An 18,521-nucleotide genomic window follows, 5' to 3' on the forward strand; every position below is an offset into this window, starting at 1 on the left:
TGTTAGAAAACATTTCAGAGAATTTTTTTTTTGTGTGTGTTGTTTTGTTAGAAAAATCATATGCAGATTTCATAAATAGAGATTGTTTTGAGCAGTCATGAGTTACAAGTTTCAAATTAATTTAATTTAATGAAATCCATTGGACGCAATGGAATTCATACTGGTAATTCTCATATGATATGTTCTTATTAATTTAATATAATGATATGTTCAAATGAAATGTCTCATAAATATTGATAAAAATATATATATATATTCTGGCATCACACTGGTTTTTGCTGTAGTTCATATAATGAAAAATCTAATAATTTCTCAATTTTTAATTATTACAACACATGGTAACGTTCAAAACTTTAAAACCTGTATGCATTCACTCATTAATGAGAAGTTATATGGTTATAGTTGAAAAATATTATGACTGTTATTTAGAATCAAGTAACTAAACTTCTTTAGGGGAAACAAATTCATTAAATTCCTTATGATTCCTCTCTCTAATTATGTGCATATGCATAATTTATTTCTCCTTCACTGTAAAAAAAAAAATAATATATATATATATATATATATATATATATATGATAAATAAGTTTTTCAACATATGTTTTTACATTGCTTTAACTCATTAAAACAAGCAATTTTCAACTTTTTCTATAACTTACACAAGATTCAACTAATTCAAGTCAGTTTAATGTAATTTTTTTTGTCTTAGAAACACTGAAGTTGAACCCTCAATAAAAAGCACTATTAAATCTCCTGAGCCACAAAAGAGCAATATCTGAGCAAGAGTAAAGAGGAATGAGTGTAGACTGGAAGAGAGAGGAGAGATGAGGGTGTAGACACAGGAGAGATGGATGAAGAGATACAGTGAACTGGACAGTAAAGTAGAGATGATAACACCACAAACTGTCCGTCTTCGCACAGATCGGGACAATCGGACCGCCTCTCTGACCAGAGGAGATAAGAGATGTGACAGCTGAACACACACTCCACACTGCACATTTTTCTGCTGTCATAACACTAAACTAAACATTCGCGCTACCTTCTTTTCTGATAGTTTCTCTGGAGATGTTTCTTTGTGTTGGTCCTGAAACTGAAGACACATGAGGAACAGCAGCACAGCATGAACTCACGCCACATCAGCGAACTACAGTCTCGCATGCAGTGAGCTTCGGCTTTCAGATGCACATTCTGACACATGCACTCCATCATCTACTTCATGCATACACAAAATATGCACTTACTGCACAAATAGTAAGAGTGTATGATGGTATGCTATTATTAAACAAAGACTTAATTATGCATATGTACATAAACATAATTATGAAATTGAAACCCAATTGTTTGTTTGTCTAAATAGCATTCCTGGAAAGACCAGCCAAAAATATGCATGGAGCGCTGGGTTGGCTGTTTTGCTCTCCTCTAAATATTTCATGTTCATAACCACCTCAGTCTCCCCTATCTGAACCGACCTATTAAACTATTTATTTTTCATGTGCATTTGCTATTCAAATAAATTACAGACAACAGAATTTGCTAATATATTTTCAACACATTACCCATAAAATCACTGTGATGCACGTAAGTGGCTTATTGCTTTAGATCACTATAGGATTGGCAAAAATAAGGGAAGATGATAATTGATTTATTATATTTTATAAAACTTATTCATATTTTAATATTCTATTTTGAGAATACACCTTGTTTAATCCAATTTGTACTATTTTATTTAAAATATTTTGCGCTACTTTTTTAGCTATTCAAATGTTCCGCAATAAAACACTAAATTGAATTGAAATAGAAAGAGAGAGAGAGAGACAGAGAGAAAGAGATGTGGGGAGGGACAGAAAAAAAGTGTGTGTATGTGTGAGCACGCAAGTGTGTGTGTGAGAGAGTGAGTGAGTGTGTGAGAGAGAGAGAGAGAGAGAGAGAGAGAGAGCGCACGCACAAGCATTCGGGAACGAGGTGAATTGCATCGTGATTTCATCCGAGCGCAGCTGTGAGACACGCTGGAATCCAAGCAGGCTTTTTCTATTTGCAAACGTTTGTTTCCTCGTGCAATGCTTCAGTGTTCTCTGTGTCACTACATGAGTTGGATTTTAATACAGTGAAGCCTCATGGAATCAGACGCCGGACAGGTTTGTTCTCCTGCTGGATTAAAGCATCCTTCAGTCCGTTCAGCTCCACGGACAGCGACCGAGCTCTGAGGTGAGGCGACCAATGACAGCACTCATCTGTGTCCTCGACCTGTTCATCAGATCATTTCACAGGACACAAAACAGCACTTTTAACTGATATCACAGAACTAAACTAAAAGTAAGAGTATACGACAGTGGCTCTCAACTGGTTTTGTTTCATTGCACATCACACTGAAAGAACTACAAAATTGTCTTAAACATGCGAAAATGTCGAGATTGGACATGCACAAGTAGCCAAAATACACACTGAGCCAAAAAAAGCATCAATACACACAAGTGACAGATGAATTTGCACCAAAATAGCAAACACTCTGGGTTGTTTCAACCTATGTTTGAGTCAAATATGAACAAACCCAACCATTGGTTACATTTTTTAAACCCTACTGTTACATTTGACCATATTTGACCAAAAGCTAGAGTTCAATTGGCCAATGACAAAAGATAATGCATTTATTTCCTTTGTAACTGTTCAAACTGTGCACGATTAGATGCATTTTATTGCATGCACTTGCAACTACTTTCTCCCTGCTGTCCAAGACCCATCAGAACCAGATGACAGACGGCTGGTTTTACTCGTGTTTTGTGGTGTGTGTTCATTTCTGTCTGTAGACGCTGCAGTAGTTTGTTGCTTCCGGCTTCTTAAGTATATTACACACACATACGCAGCGGCCTCGAAAGGCTCTCTGGGCGCTTTATGATATTACGCAGCTCAACTTTTGATTTATGATTCCTCAGTGCTGTGGAAACCACTGAGCCGGTGGTTCTCTTGGGAATGACCCGGTTCCCCAACCCGGCTTGTGAGTGCTACAAAAGTTGCCTCTGAATGCAATCTGTGACGGGTCTTGCTTCTCCAAAGGAGTACGAGATACAGAGACCTTCACTGGTTTATTTCAGCCGGCGTTTATAATGAGCATGTTGACTGGAGAGGAGTTCTCTCATCTACAGTGTCTAAAACACACACTATACGACCAAAAGTACGTGGACTCTCCTCTTTTATTAATAGGTTTGGCTATTTCAGTAATTGCAGTGAAATCCTCCAATTTCATTGGAATAGTTTTGGGAGGATTGTTTTCTCTTTGCTTTCCTGACTGTGGTGGGGATGAACTTGACTGGCCTGCACAAACCCAGACCTGAAGACACAATGAACTCCTTCGGGATGAACGGGAACAGCGAGCCTGTAATCCCTCAACAACAGTCTGATCTCACTGGTGCTCTTGTGTCTTGTTGAACATTTACTCTCAAACACGTTAATCCTTCTCTTCTGGGAATATTGAAACGTATTGTAGGAATTTGCTTCCATTTAGACACAAAAGCATCAATAGCATGGGTTTCAATCCATATATTTTCATAAAAATTAGAAAATTAGGTGTTTTCATCATAGCTTATGCACGTCTTATTGAATAAAAGTTTTTAATATCAAATTTATTGTAAGATTAAAGAAAGCTGAGACGTTCAGTGTAAACGTACAGTAATTATGCATATGCACAAGACCTTAATAATGAAATTATTACAATAACCCAAAAGGATAGGCTGTTTTGTTTTCCTCTAAACATTTCTAAAGCAATTTGAAGTAATTTATTATATTTAGTAAAGGAGTCACAAATGACTTCCCCAGTGGACGTAGCTTTCATTTCCATTTTTATTTTATTCCTCAGAAGTGAGGATTTTGTTCCCTCAACACACATATGATGGAAATGCTGCTTTATTCGAAAATATTGCTCGTGATATTTAGACGGCTCCAATTCATCCCAAAGGTTTACTCTGACACCGGAGTCAGTAAGTCATTTTCATATAGACCTCACTTTGGGTCACTGTCGTGCCGGAACAGAAAAAGACCCTCGAAAAACGGTTGAATGCACACAATTCTCTCTAGCATGTCATTGAATGGTGTAGTATTAAAGGGATAGTTCACACAAAAATGAAATCGCAGTCATTAATTACTCTCCCTCATGTCGTTCCAAACCCGTACGACTTTCGTTCATCTTCAGGAACACAAATGAAGATCTTTTTGATGAAATCTGAGAGTTTTCTGTCCCTCCATTGACAGCTATGCAACTACCACTGTGACACTTCAAGAAGTTCATAAAGAGACTGTAAAACTAATCCATATGAATTGAGCGATTTAGTCCAAATTTGCTAAAGAGACTCGATCGCTTTATATGATGAACAGATTGAATTTAGGCTTTAATTCACATATAAACATTTGAACCATTTATGATTTGTCCTCACAGAATAATCAAACCTATAATTTAGAAGGGGCCGTCCACATATTTTTGGAGCAGGAATCAAATCGTGGCTCAAAAGCATATGGTGTCCATCACACCTCGCATTATGAGATCCTGACTTGAATCCAAGTAAGTTTAGTTGGTCTATGCCTCCCTCACCAGAATGACTTGCCCTACTGCCGTAATATTAATATTATTTATTTTACTAAAATCAGCTGTAGCAAGAACAAACAGACCATTTTCTAATTTTCCACTGGCACTGAAATGTAAAAAAAAAAAAAAAAAATTGGAAGTGGAATAAACAGAGATCTTGCAAGATCATTGCTTTGTTTTGGAAATATTAAAAAATCATAATTTTACATTTATCTGGGATAGTGGAATAATGAGACGGCTGTTTTGCACATAAAAACCAACGCAATTTTCCCTGAGGATGAATTGTGCCTTTTCCAACTCCCCCAAATTGAAAAGGAAATAAACTCTACAAATTGCCACATGAATGAACTGGTTCCAAGCCAGAATAGATGATTTTCTTGCAGCTTAGTTTAAATAGGTTTCGGTCTGAAGTGTGTGACAGATACATTCAGAATCTCTTTTATCAGCTTTATTGACACTGGCGAGTCCCACTGGTGGTTTATCTAGAGGCCAGTAATTGAATCGCTCTATTATGTGTTTGTTTATAAGCCGCTCTCAGAGGAAAAGGCTTTTGTATGTTCAGATATGACACCCTGTGATAATACTGCTTGAATGGCAATGAATTCATCTCTAATATAATAAGCTAAGAAATCAAAAATGATTGATGTTGCACAAAGATTCGAAAGGCACAGGTCGTGACCACAAATACTGACAGACAGTCCAGTTAGAAACGACATTGCATGCTTGTTAATGCAACATATGCACATCGTGCTGCTAATGCATCTAGCTCAAAAAGTGAGAAAAAAGCCAAAAGAGACATGAGGCCACAGAGAAGCTCCTTCTATCTGATGGTACCGGACAGAAATTATCCCTAGTGCTGTTTTACAGCCGTGGACCAAAAATGGGTCACAACATAGCAGTCACTGGAGGGTTGTGACCCATTTCAGTGGCGGACAGCAGGGGGAAAAACCATAGCCATAGTTAGAATAGTAAAATAAAATAAACAGTCTTATCAACTTTTAAAAGGAAGAAAAGCACATATGTGACCCTGGATCACTAAACCAGTCACATGTCGCACGGGTATATTTGTGGCAATCGCCAACAATACATTGTATGGGTCAAAATTATCGATTTTTCTTTTATGCCAAAAATCATTAGGATATTAAGTAAAGATCATGTTCCATGAAGATATTTCGTAAATTTCCTACCGTAAATATATAAAACATTTATTTTTGTGAGTGAATGCAGCACAATCGTGAACATAAATGGATAAAGGCGATTTTCTCAATGTTTCGATTTTTTTGCACCCTCAGATAGTTGTATCTCGGCCAAATATTGTCATATCCTAACAAACCATACATCAATGGAAAGCTTGCAGGTGATGTATACATCTCAATGTAAAAAAAATTGACCCATGTGACTGGTTTTGTGGTCCAGGGTCACAATATTAGTTGGTACGCCATGAGTCCAATTTCATAGATGTCAACATGTCCTGTATGCACAGACTGACACATGTCCTCGTCCTAAAAACACACAAGGTAAATACAGGTTTAAAGTGCCCCGATTATGCTTTTTCGAATATCACCTTTCATGCAATGTGAAATAGGGCTGTATGTGAATGTAAAGGGTCTGCAAAGTTTTAATGATCAAAGTGCATGACCAATACATTTAATGTCTCCTAAAATAAAGAATCGATTCTGAACTGCTGAAACGAGTCGTCAGTAGTTCCAGTCTCACTTCCTGTTGCGTATTTGCATAATGGCAGCCTGTGATCTTGATTGGCTGCCCACGAACAGCGTCTGCTTTTCCCCGCCCCTCAAACGCTGCAGTTGTAGCTGAGACCGGTTTCGTGTGTCGACATGTCGAGACTCAAGAAGATGCTGTTTTCAGTGCTGCCAATCCACTTTGCTTGCACTTTAAAAGGTTGTAGCCTGGAAATCCAGACCTAAATCTGAAAGATTAATGGTCTGGGATCGACTAATGAAAATCGGCCAGCTCGAGGGGCGGCGCCAAGAATGCATTTGAAAATCTCACTGCACGCAATTGGATAACACTACGACCAATCACAACAAGCCCCATACGCTTAGCTACCAGCGGAGCTAACTGGTAGATTAGACTCTCGCCGTATCCGGTCGGCAAAACAGCAAACGCCCTTCTTGCAAAGGAACGATTAGAGCGCCGTCTTCTGTTCCTCTTTTAGATAAAAAGCCAAGTCTAACTCGTTCATTGTAGCGGCCAAAGCCGTTTCAAACAACTGGTGTTCATCCATAGCCATCTCGCAATGTTTACTAATGACTTCGACGTCACAGCGCTGTCGTCATCTTTAGCTCGCCTCTGGCCCGCCTATATCAGATAACCCGATGTGATTGGTGCAGCTCGGATACAAGGGCATATTTAATGAGCATCATTACTCGACGCCAGAGTAAACTCGCTGAGCAAATTCAACTTCAAGCTCTCGCGAGAACTCTGGATTTCCAGGGTAAAAACAATGAGGACTTGGGTTGGAATTGCTATGGAGAAACAGAAGCCATCATTCACATCACTGTCGACCAATCACAACAGACCGGGCCAATCTTTTAAAAATAAAAGGTTTTAGGAGACCGCTGAAATAAAATTAGGAACCTTTCAAATAACATGATAGGTGCACACAGTGTGTTATTGGCAGCCCAGAAACACACACCCATAACCTGTGGTGTTTTTTTAATGAAAACAACAGGATCCACACACATCTTAGCAAATCAGCAGACGAAGAAATAAAGCAAATACAATACATACAAACTAAAATGTCACGTCATGTTAATAATCTTGAATATTGTTGGGTCAATGCCTTTTTTTTATGAACTTAAATGTTTGATTTTGTTTGTTTGATTATTTGAAAGTTTGATTTAGATTGTTTTAATTTGTATTCCCTTCAAATAATTCTAGTACTGCGCTCGCTCTGGGCCAGATTTACTAACAGCTTGCGCCAGTGCAAACCCTCTTTTGCAGTTAAAAAAACGGCCGTCAGGATTTTAGGGATTAGGGATATTTTTGCGGCTGAGTTTATTGCATATGCATTTGTAGGAGTTTCCCTCTCAGACGCAGTATTTATGGGAGGAGAGTATTAAAACGAATCATGCAAGGTGATTTACTAAGGTTTGCGCTTGTCAATTTACTGGTATTTGCGCCATTATTTATTTATGTCTTAAATCAAATGCTAATTTGCGTTGCTCTTGTTAGATTGCGCTGGTCATTATGGAAATTAACAAAATTGAAAGGTTCTTTAATTTGAACTTTCCACTCCCATCTCCCATTTTTTGAATTGCGCTCTCACGATCCTGAAACAAAACCAGTGGCTTACAGAAGCTGCAGTGGAATCAGTTGCTGGCCAATGTGGAGACATGAGCAGAACGGTTCATAATGGATTCCAATCTGGCAACATCCTCGTGCTTGTCACTGCCTGGGGTGAGTCCAGCGCGAGGACGCTAATGGAACGGGCTCTTTTGATTATCCTGCTCAAACAAGCTGGAAATACTCTTCCCGTAGACCATCAGTGTGGAAACCAGGCTGACCATGAGTCGCTATTGATAGAACAGATCTAAACAGCACAGTGATTGCTCGGCCTTGCATTTGCTTTCTGAAACGATGCAGTGGTATTTGTTCAATCAGTGAGCACCAAGCTTCAGCGTCACACCAAACTCAATTTAAAATTGAAACTTTGACCTTGTTTGATGACATTTACAAGCACTAACAATGACGCATGTCATTAAACATAGAAACATGGCCACAACATAGCATGACATTCAGAGAATAATCATCACAATATATCAGTGCTACACTGGAAAATACCACAAGTTACACCATGAGAGACATTACATTCTTAGACATAATGCAACAGCAATATGATAAATGATGCCAGCGTTCAATGAATTAAAATGATTAATGATCCCAATAAACACATCTTCTGCCAAGTGATATAGTTCATTAGTTTTACTGTATCTGTTTATGGTAGACACGCAATGCAGTGAATGAATGTGTGGTTATATTGAGTATTTCACAATATGAATTTAGAGTCAGATGAGCTTTATAAGAAAATTAAAACATACAGCTGGTCATTAAAGCAAAATAAACCACAACAGGGAGAGCTGGAACCAATTACAAAGTGAATATGCCACTTATAGTGAGTCTACTTAACAAATAAATTAATAATAGGACATATTTTCAACTACAATTAATATTTTTATTTTATTATGTGAGAACAAAGATTGTGTGGACTGAGTTAGATGACAGACATGAAACTACCGCTGAAATGTATAAAGGGCTGGTTGATATTTATCAGGAAAAAATGAAATCCTCAATATTAATTATAATAACTGATTTTGGGAATAAATAAAACTGATTTCATGGGTCCCTAAATTAAGAGGTAGCTTAACAAAAAGTTGTTTGCATTACCGTAATTCTCAAAGTCTAACAAACATACAGTATGGAATGAAATTAATATCGTATGTAAGAAATTATTTACCTGAGAAAAGTACTGAAAATCACAGTTGTACAATGAAAATATCTGATCATAGTGTCATGATTGACCAGACACATGGTACTGCTAAATATGCCTATAGGAATGAAGATTTTAAGATATTATGAACATTAAAATCATGATTTTCTGTGAAGCAGCCGTGTTTATTGTTAAAAGTGCAATATAAATCATTCAGAATCCCGTCAGTCGAATCTAAGATTCTCTGACTTTCTCTCAAGCTAAAGCTCTTATTCAGGTGAGAGCAGAGTTAGTAGAGCGTGCAGATCAGCATGTCATCACAGGACGTCCTCCAGGGCCAGTGGCTCTTCTACAGGCACAAACTGAGGAAAGCAGAACCCCACAGAGATGATGGCACCTGCTATCAGAGGGTTTCAGTCTGTGAGATGGTTCTACGGCGACCCAAATCTGCTTACGTGCATCTAAAGATTAGAAGCAGCCCTGCTGGAAGAGCATGATAACTGCTGCAATCCTGCACCTGCACTAAACCCGGTTCCCCAGTTACACACGAGAGGCTTTTCCAGGTCAAGACAGCTGGACTCGTGCATAAAGATGGCCGGAGCCGCTCAATTAGATTCATCTTCTTCCTCTCAATACACTGGTGAAGTTGTGTTAGCGCGTACTGGACATCTGCAAACACAATGCTGTGCATGTCCTTTTGCATTGCATTTAACCTTAGGTTAACTCCAGAAGAACTGAAAGTAACTTTATAAACAAGCATTTACTAAGTGACTATTTACACTCCAGCTTTAAGTAAAAGCAACACAAAAAAGTATACATTTACATGTAGATCTAAGTATTTTATACCAATAGTAGGGTTGTGCGCCATTCAGAAATGAATTTGAATTAATAAAATTCATAGGTAGCCTACATTTTTAGCTGTAATTTAACTAGCAAGGTCTAATTAACTAGAAAAGTCAATACACACTTTGAATGTTGGCCTTACAGAAAAAAGACAGACAGACAGATAGATAGACAGACAGATAGATAGACAGACAGACAGATAGACAGACAGACAGACAGACAGACTATCAACCTTTACAATTAGAAATTGAATCTCACAAATAACTTCTTATAAGTAACGTGATAAACTCAAATCCTTTGCCATGATGTTTGTACACCATTACATTGAATGATGGGCCCAGGTCATAGAGACCATAGAGATATATAGAAACTATAGTGACCACCAACAACACCCCAACATCCACCCACAACACCCTAACAACCACAACACTCTCACAACCACCCACAACACCCTAACAACCACAACACTCTCACAACCACCCACAACACTCTAACAACCACAACACTCTCACAACCACCCACAACACTCTAACATCCACCTACAACACCTTAACATCCACCCACAACACCCTAACAACCACAACAATCTCACAACCACCCACAACACTCTAACAACCACCCAAAATACTTTCACAACCACCCACAACACCCTAACAACCATCTACAACACCCTAACACCCACCCACAACACCCTAACATCCACCCACAACACCCTATCATCCACCCACAACACCCTAACATCCACCTACAACACCCTAACATCCACCTACAACACCCCAACATCCACCCACAACACCCTATCATCCACCCACAACACCCTAACATCCACCTACAACACCCTAACATCCACCAACAACACCCCAACATCCACCCACAACACCCTAACAACCACAACACTCTCACAACCACCCACAACACCCTAACAACCACAACACTCTCACAACCACCCACAACACTCTAACATCCACCTACAACACCTTAACATCCACCCACAACACCCTAACAACCACAACACTCTCACAACCACCCACAACACCCTAACAACCACAACACTCTCACAACCACCCACAACACTCTAACATCCACCCACAACACCCTAACAACCACCCAAAATACTTTCACAACCACCCACAACACCCTAACAACCATCTACAACACCCTAACACCCACTCACAACACCCTAATAACCACCCACAACACCCTAACAACCACCCACAACACCCTAACATCCACCCACAACACCCTAACATCCACCCACAACACCCTAACAACCACCCAAAATACCCTCACAACCACCCACAACACTCTAACATCCACCTACAACACCCTAACATCCACTCACAACACCCTAACATCCACCCACAACACCCTAACATCCACCCACAACACTCTAACATCCACCTACAACACCCTAACATCCACCTACAACACTCTAACATCCACCCACAACACCCTAACATCCACCCACAACACCCTAACATCCACCCACAACACCCTAACATCCACCCACAACACCCTAACATCCACCTACAACACTCTAACATCCACCTACAACACCCTAACATCCACCCACAACACCCTAACATCCACCCACAACACCCTAACAACCACCCAAAATACTCTCTCAACCACCCACAACACTCTAACAACCACCCACAACACCTTAACATCCACCCACAACACCCTAACAACCACCCAAAATACTCTCACAACCACCCACAACACTCTAACATCCAACCACATCCTAACATCCACCCACAACACAAAAACATCCACCCACAACACTCTCACAACCACCCACAACACCCTAACAACCACCCACAACACTCTCACAACCACCCACAACACTCTAACAACCACCCACAACACCCTAACATCCACCCACAACACCCTAACAACCACCCAAAATACTCTCACAACCACCCACAACACTCTAACATCCAACCACAACACCCTAACATCCACCCACAACACCCTAACAACCACTCAAAATACTCTCTCAACCACCCACAACACTCTAACAACCACCCACAACACCTTAACATCCACCCACAAAACCCTAACAACCACCCAAAATACTCTCACAACCACCCACAACACTCTAGCATCCAACCACAACACCCTAACATCCACCCACAACACAAAAACATCCACCCACAATACCCTAACAACCACAATACCCTAACAACCACCACACTCTCACAACCACCCACAACACCCTAACAACCACAACACTCTCAACCACCCACAACACTCTAACATCCACCCACAACACCCTAACATCCACCCACAACACCCTAACAACCACCCAAAATACTCTCACAACCACCCACAACACCCTAACATCCACCCACAACACTCTCACAACCACCCACAACACTCTAACATCCACCCACAACACCCTAACATCCACCCACAACATCCTAACGTCCACCCACAACACTCTACCAACCACTCACAACACCCTAACATCCACCCACAACACCCTAACAACCACAACACTCTCACAACCACCCACAACACCCTAACAACCACAACACTCTAACATCCACCCACAACACCTTAACATCCACCCACAACACCCTAACAACCACCCAAAATACTCACAACCACCCACAACACCCTAACATCCACCCACAACACCCTAACAACCACCCAAAATACTTTCACAACCACCCACCACACCCTAACAACCATCTACAACACCCTAACACCCACCCACAACACCCTAATAACCACCCACAACACCCTAACATCCACCCACAACAACCTAACATCCACCCACAACACCCTAACAACCACCCACAACACCCTAATAACCACCCACCACACCCTAACAACCATCTACAACACCCTAATAACCACCCACAACACCCTAACAACCACCCACAACACCCTAACATCCACCTACAACACTCACAACCACCCACAACACCCTAACATCCACCCACAACACTCACAACCACCCACAACACCCTAACATCCACCCACAACACTCTCACAACCACCCACAACACCCTAACAACCACCCACAACACCCTAACAACCACCCACAACACCCTAACATCCACCCACAACACTCTCACAACCACCCACAACACCCTAACATCCACCCACAACACTCACAACCACCCACAACACTCTAACATCCACCCACAACACCCTAGAATCATTGCAGGCTGCTGGCACAGGCAAACACCACTCACACTTTAAAAAAAAAAGTAAAAGTCTGGTTATATACAGAATACTTAGCATTTTAATTTGAGAACACTTGCAAAGAAACTCAATAATCAGTCAGGAAACTACAAGGCAGAAAACAAGAATTAGTCAACAGGTCACATTAATTCAAGAAGCCAAAGCGGAGGAAGATAATAGTGCAGAATGAAATGGCATCAGTCCTGCTGCTGGCACTGAGATAATGCTGCTTTACAGGACAGAACGGCTACATCTCCCCCACTGTATTGACCCGGTGCACGATCGGGGAGATGGATGCTCAGGCCCGGCAGGCAAAATATCACACTGAAATGACCCACACCAATGAGGCTGTTTTCTGCATCTATGTGTGTAACGATTGTGCTTAATTACTCGGTGTGTTTGTGTGTGCGTGCTGTGGCCTGGAACAGCTGTGTGAAGGTTGGTTTGTGCTGTACCTTCTCTCTTTAAATACATTTTTCTTCATTACAGACGCTTGCATCCAGTTTTCTATATTTAAAGGTGTTTTCTAAGTCAAGCATCACTACTACTGCTGCTTATATTTAGAGTCAATGATCTGAACAACCACTAACTCTAAGCATTGTAACATCTCCAGAAATCATTTCTGCTACACACATGAATGATTCATCAATGAAATGGCACATGCCACTTACACTATTTTGGCTAATTTAGGCATCACAACATTATAATGTACAGTATAACAATATATATTCATTTTGATATTTGCTAATACATAAGTGTTTTTTTTATTTTTTATTCCTCACTTTAAGCAGAAGCATATGGAAAAATTTGCATGCTGTGTTGAGCACTGAGCATGTTGTTATTGTTAACTAAAACTAAACAAATTGGTAAAAATGTTGCCTTGGAAACTAAATGAAACAAATATGTTGAAGCTGAAATCACAAAAAATTCAACTGATTTAAAAATAAATTAAATCTAAACAGAACAAAATACAGTAACACTTTATTTTACAGTGCCCTTGTTATATAATGTTACATGTACTTACCATAGTAATAACAGTAAATTATGCATAATTACATGCAACTAACTCTCAACCAAATCCTAATCCTACCCTAACCCTATAGTATAGTATATGTTACTCAGTACTTAAATATATAAATACACTATAACAATGACACCTTAATATAAAGTGTAACCCAAAATACAAATGACAGAAGCACATAACAATTACTAAACTTGAAATATTTTTTTTTGAATGAAAACTGAAAATATAAAAAGAATCTAATTTAAAGTTATTAATACAATATAAAATACTATGAAATAAATACAACCAAAATAAATAAAAAATGATGTGATTAATAAGTCATAGCAACATGTTCAATATTTTTCCTCATCAAAATATTTTAAGCAACTTATATATTTATAAGTTATATGAGATTCAACTCAAGTCACTTTCATTTAACTTAAGTTGAGATGACTTGTACAGCCAATTTGATTATACTTAATTTCTGCATTATACTTCGTATACTTCATTATACAGGCAGCAGCTGAACTTAATTATTTAAGCTAAAATCGGTGGGGGGGTTTAACATATCAATGTATTTAACTTTTGCACAGGAAAACACCACTGGTATTTTCTTTAGACAATGTAAAGATCTACTTCTCCCTTTCATTCTGCAATTCTGCCCGTTTTTCTCTTTCAGTTTCGTTCGCTCTCAAATGAACCACAATCCCATACCGACATAATGGCTTCCATTTAAATCAAACTGGCATCTGTGATCAATGGGAGGTCAAACGTCCACCAGAGTCTCTGATGAGCAGCCAATGAAGTCAGTGCAGCCGTCTTACATTTCTATGAGCTTTACATATACAGAGAGTAAAACACTCACATTAAAGCGGCACCAGAAACATATACAGCACAAATGACTGGGCTGTTTGGAATTGCATATTGCGTATTACTCATACTATTTATGTACGTGGTATACTTAGTAGAGTTTACAGCAGAGAAAACTGCTTATAATACTGAACCCTGCAATGAAATGTGCTTTTTCAATCTGATTACACTGCCGATACACTCTATATGCTGGTTGTGTTTTAAATGTATTACCAAATCAGCTTCACAGGCTGTTACAAGGCAGATACAGATTCAACAATCTACAAAAAATAAATACAAAATAAATGCAAAATTCAACTTATAAAAAAAGACTAAACAATTTTGCATATAAAACTATAGAAATTATTCTGGTTCTCCTCATATCGTCGTCACACTCATGCCAAACACCTCAAACGTAACTTATTTTTTTTCTCTCTTTTTTAATTAAAATCAATGTAATATATGTTTATCAATAATATTTTTTATGTAATATTTTGCATTTTAAGATGTAAGTAATATTTATGTAATAATTATGTTATCCATTTGTTTCCACAATTTTTACAATACAATACAAGTTTTGTTTTACAATACAATACTATTATTATTTTATTTAATTTTTTTACTATTATTATTAGTTTTCAATTAATCGCTTAATTGCTGTGTTATTTTCTGCATTGTGGCTGATTTGTAGATTGTAGACCAAAAATATGTTCTGTATTTTAAAACTTTCTTTTAAATTCCCACTCATTTCCATGCTGGTCATTTTTGACCGTGAGGAGTAAAAGTGTGACTTTTTTTTTTTTTAGGACCATTTAACCTTTTCGAATCATGTCCACGATGTGTGTGTGGCTGATGTGATGTGTGTGTGTGTGTGTGTGTGTGTGTGTGTGTGTGTGTGTGTGTGTGTGTGGCTGATTCACAAAAGTCACCAAGTGTCATACCATTCTGATTAAGTAAAATTGGATTAAAAAATATATATTTTCACAAAGATGCTGTAATGTAATGCCACTCCCTGAACTGTGTGGTCATGTGATCGTGTAGCATGCTGCTGTTTGAAATATGCATCATTGCATTATGTGCACATTTCACATACTGTTACATGTACACATGCACATTTACATTTATTCATTTGGCAGAAGCTTTTATCCTATATGAGTCAGAAGCACTGCATGCAGTTACCAACAATATTTGCAATACAAAATGCCAATTTCCAATTGTAATCTAGAGCAGTAAGAGCATGTCAGATGACTCAAATCAACAGATTTTCTGAAAGCGCCACAGAGTCGGTTATTTATGTCAAACTTTGATAGTTCTCTGCAGAGAAAGTATTTTAGCATTGAAATATTACGCATGGCATCTTTAATCTCCTGCTCTACACATCCAGTTAAACACACGCAGGAAGTGCTAGAGTAGAGCTGATGGATTGGAGACCTTCGTTTCCTCATGGCACACAGTAATTAGTCGTGTGATGTGAAATCAATCAGCTCAAGTGGTGAGCCCAGCAGATACACCTACTAAACACACACACACACGCACACTAATGCCTCGCTCACTACTGCCTACATAGACAGCTGCCTTCTAAGGGAGCATATAACAGAAATCAGCCCTCATAAACCACTGATTTGGAGCACCCAATAAAGGTTTTACATAACTCTGCATGTGTTATTTTACTATCACTGAGATGCTATTATAGTTTTTTTTTTTAAAGTTTTTCTGTTTTATTTGTTTTAGTACATTATGAAAATGAAGAATGCAGCTTTGTCAACTGCTGAAATAAAGGGCCCTATCATACAGCCGGTGCAATGCAGCGACAGGCGCAAGTGTGTTTTTCTAGTTTCAGCCCGACGCACTTTTCATTTTCATGTCCTGCGCCATGTTGTTTAAATAGCAAATGCATTTGCGCCCATCTGTTCGCCCATGGGCTGCTGGTCTGAGAACGAGGTGTGTGTTCAGGCGCATTGTTGGTGCGTTGCTATTTTGAGGCAAATGAAATAGACTGAGCCCTTGACCAACAAAAACCTGGTCTAAAGTCAATGGCGCAGTATTATTTTTGTTATTTAAAGGGCGCATTAGTAATATGAGCCTATAGGCGGGTTCACAACACGCGTACACTCTCATTATTACACACAATCTGCTTATTACACACACAGGGATGCCAAGCACAGCACACAAGCATGCCAAATATTAAAAATAAACGGATTCCAATGTAAAAGATTATTATTGTGTACATAAAGATATGGTGGAATCCGGCTTGTCCCGTAGATGGTCTTCTCACACCCAAAACACACCCATTACTCATTAAGAGAATAGGGACAACCCTTTTAGACCATGCGCCGGGAGCGCCGACCATTTTTCCCGTCGTTAAACTAGCAAAAGTGGATTCGGACGCCGTAAGTGCACTTGCGCTTTAGACCATGAGCTTAGATTGTTAAAACAGGGCCCAGAATGTTTAAGTTTTGTGATGTAGACGTAGACTTACTCTCTCACAGCAGTGTGTCGTGTGTATTGACAGTAGCAAGTCCTGTATTTGCTCTGCAGCAGCAGCAATAACAGATCTATTCCACCAAGACCAAACATATCAACATTTTCATATCCATTACCATGCCAAACACTCTGAGAGTCGTCATGACAGAACTAAGGTTACTGGTGGTGAGAGAACAGTATTCAGACACACAGTATTGGAGACGCCACTGTAAGCTGCTGTGTTAACAGGAGTAAAAGTAAATACAGTTGTTGATCCCAAAAATTCACTGTGAACATACTTGGGGTTAGTGATTTAAAGCTGCATTCAGTAACTTCGGGATTTCTTCGCTGTATTCTCGCTTTTTGCTCGCAGGTTTCTCTCTAGAGCTCCCCCCACAGCTTCGGAATAGATATTTGACAACACTGTTGTAAAAACTCGTTGGCTATTCTCAGACACCAGAGGCTAGTAGATCAACGACATCAAAGCAGATCATGGGACATTCTTTAAAACGTCTTCTTCATTCGGGTTCGAACAGCGTGAGGGAGCGCAATAATGACAGCATTTTAGCAGATTTCTTTTGGCCGTAAAGCAATTGTTTACATCGCGAGACCTGATATCACGCGATACTTCCTGACGCGGCGGCCGGCGGCCCGCCGGCTCAAAGTTGCAAGTGCGCATTTTCCGCTCACGGGCACCAGGGGGGTGCGAAACGACCACCATTCAACCCGAAATAAGTATTATAACCATTCCAATGACTCCGAAGCTGTTCAGTTAAGGTAAAAAAAGTTACTTAGTTCACCTTTAAACAAACCCAAGCATAAAACTTTAAAAATCACTCTGACTTACGTTGAAGGAAAGGCCGAGCCATTTCTAGAGAGCAGAATATATAAGAGACTTGTGTGGTGTGTGAGAAAGCATCTGTCTGGTTCTGCTGTGTGTGTGTGTGTGTGTGTGTGTGTGTGTGTGTGTGTGTGTGTGTGTGTGTGTGTGTGTGTGTGTGTGTGTGCGCGCACATATCTTATCCTCAATTGTTATTGATTTTATCTTTCCAATTACGGAGTCCTCCGGCTGAATGAGAAACAGGAAAACAGTGGCAAGAGGTGAAGAGCATGAGCTTTTCTGTGCTGAACGAACACAAGCC

The 18,521-nt window shown here is 39.4% G+C and overlaps 1 protein-coding gene across 3 annotated transcripts in view; it reads left to right on the forward strand.

The window, feature by feature from the left end:
- The first annotated feature begins 2,006 nt into the window (after positions 1 to 2,006).
- The window catches only part of tmem121ab (transmembrane protein 121Ab), a 54,411-nt gene continuing 37,896 nt past the window's right edge, over positions 2,007 to 18,521 (forward strand). Inside the window, exons 1-2 of one of the 3 annotated variants that reach the window (XM_084432974.1) lie at positions 2,007 to 2,205; positions 14,747 to 14,872. The gene's annotated coding sequence lies outside the window, so the exon portion shown is untranslated. Of the gene's footprint in view, positions 2,206 to 14,706; positions 14,873 to 18,521 lie in introns of those variants that run through there. The other 2 variants (XM_084432975.1, XM_084432973.1) reach the window with 2 other exon arrangements.

This window comes from Rutilus rutilus, assembly GCF_951802725.1.
Source record: "Rutilus rutilus genome assembly, chromosome: 15".
NCBI classification, from domain to species: domain Eukaryota; kingdom Metazoa; phylum Chordata; class Actinopteri; order Cypriniformes; family Leuciscidae; genus Rutilus; species Rutilus rutilus.